Here is a 1,853-nt window from a genome sequence, read left to right on the forward strand (position 1 = left end):
CTCGTTCTGGGTCTCAAACTATCTGGGTTCCCCGCGTAATCGTAACAAGGACCAAACCTGATGCAGTCAGTATCTGTTGACCCATTCCTCTTTACTTTATGATTTCCAGTTTTGATCTTTCAAAACTGATGCTGGAATAACAGGAAAGTCTTCATCACTTCTCTGGCAATCTAAAAAATATAGAAACCATAAGAAAAGGTACAAACAATAAACAAGTAACAAAAGCTCTACACATGAAGTTTCACCAACTTTCCAGTTAACAACTATCACAACAATGTTCCAGCAGATATTTCCATTCTTTTGGAGCGTCTGGAGCACGACGCCTCCGTTCTATTTAACGTCACACAATCACATTTTTCTGACGCGCTCTCCTTCATTTCAGCTCAGCTCTGTTGCAGCTTTTAATAGAATCAGTAAATATTTGAAACTTATTGTTCAAGAAACATAAGTTGTAGGAACTGATTTGAACATCAGCTAAATATTCTAATTACAATTAAAAGAATAATTAATGAGCAACATTTAAATGAACTTTGACTGATTTATTTTCTATTAGACTTTAACAGTGAGTGTGAGAACTGACTGCATTTTAATAACGTGCACGTTTTGATCAATTGACTTAGAGAAATGTGGGTTTTTGAACAAATCAAAACCAATTAGTAATTTGAAGGAAATTAAGTTTAATGATTCAGAAAATCTATTTGATAAAAGAACAGAAAGCTGTAGAGACATTTGATGTTTAATAAATGTAGCAGGACGACTTCAAGTGTTCAAAAACTTTGTAGGAGCCATAACACAAGGAACACGTGTCATCCTTACACTGGCATGATGTGTCCAACTCAAGTTGTTACTAAATCTCTTTCAAAATGATCAGGAACAAGTTTGAAGATTCATTTAGTTTCAGTGAAAAACATTCATGTGTAATTTATGCATGTTCCTGAATCAAACTTGAATAAAATGTGCACTCTGTCCTTCATGGACATAACAGCAACTAAAATCATTTTAAAAGCAGCTCACCAGATATAATTCAGTGTTAAGACTTTTCTCCTCTGTCTCTTAATAAATACTTACCTAAATGTTTTTGCAGGTTTTGAATCGTCTTCTGCTGAACTTGATCCACCAGAAAGACTGTGTGGTTCACAGAGTTTCTGCACAAATCAAAATATGAAACTTTAAATTAATATGTTCTGAGAGAACAACAAGTATCATTTTTATGCACACTAACCAGAAACCTCCAGTGATTTTGGTCGACATGGACAAATAACACAAAGCTCTTGTAATTCTCAACATTTACCAGTAAAAACAAACACTTGATGTTAAAATGTTATAAATGTCATTTCTGACATTAATGTACAATTTGAACTTTATTTTTCCAAATGGTTATTGTCACTTAAAAATATTAAACATATAAATTATTTTAAATTAAACATTCTTGTTTTTACTATGAACTATGTTGCATTTCAACGAGACAATACATTTTCTGCACTAATGATGTGATTTCTGGTAAAGCTGTACTTACCCTCGCTGTTTCTACAACATCCTGAAGAACGAGCAATAAACACAGCAACTTAGGGACAATTCTATGGAAAACGTCCAACTTTGGAAGGCCTTTATTTTGAAATTCCAAATGAGATTTTGGTGACATATGGTGAGCAACATCTGGAGATGTTCTACAGTCAGCCTGAAGTGAGACTGGTCAGTCAGAGTCAGAGTCAGAGTTTCTTTATTGTCATTCGCACCTCATGTGGTACATGTGGTGGAGCGAAATTATGTACACAGGGTCCCAGTTACATCCAACAATAAAATGTATAAGAAAAACAGTAATAACATCTAAGATATGAACTAAGAAAAACATC

At 33.9% G+C, this 1,853-nt stretch overlaps 1 long non-coding RNA gene across 1 annotated transcript; it reads right to left on the reverse strand.

The window, feature by feature from the left end:
- Positions 1 to 117: 117 nt before the first annotated feature.
- Positions 118 to 1,250, reverse strand: LOC119429192. The gene is made up of 3 exons (XR_005187740.1): positions 1,223 to 1,250; positions 1,069 to 1,145; positions 118 to 170 (listed from the first exon to the last, which is right to left on the reverse strand). It is a non-coding gene; the product is annotated as an uncharacterized LOC119429192 (long non-coding RNA).
- Between the last annotated feature and the right edge of the window lie 603 nt (positions 1,251 to 1,853).

Source organism: Nematolebias whitei, unplaced genomic scaffold (assembly GCF_014905685.2).
Source record: "Nematolebias whitei isolate Nwh7 unplaced genomic scaffold, NemWhi1 Nwh_scaf_44, whole genome shotgun sequence".
Classification (NCBI taxonomy): domain Eukaryota; kingdom Metazoa; phylum Chordata; class Actinopteri; order Cyprinodontiformes; family Rivulidae; genus Nematolebias; species Nematolebias whitei.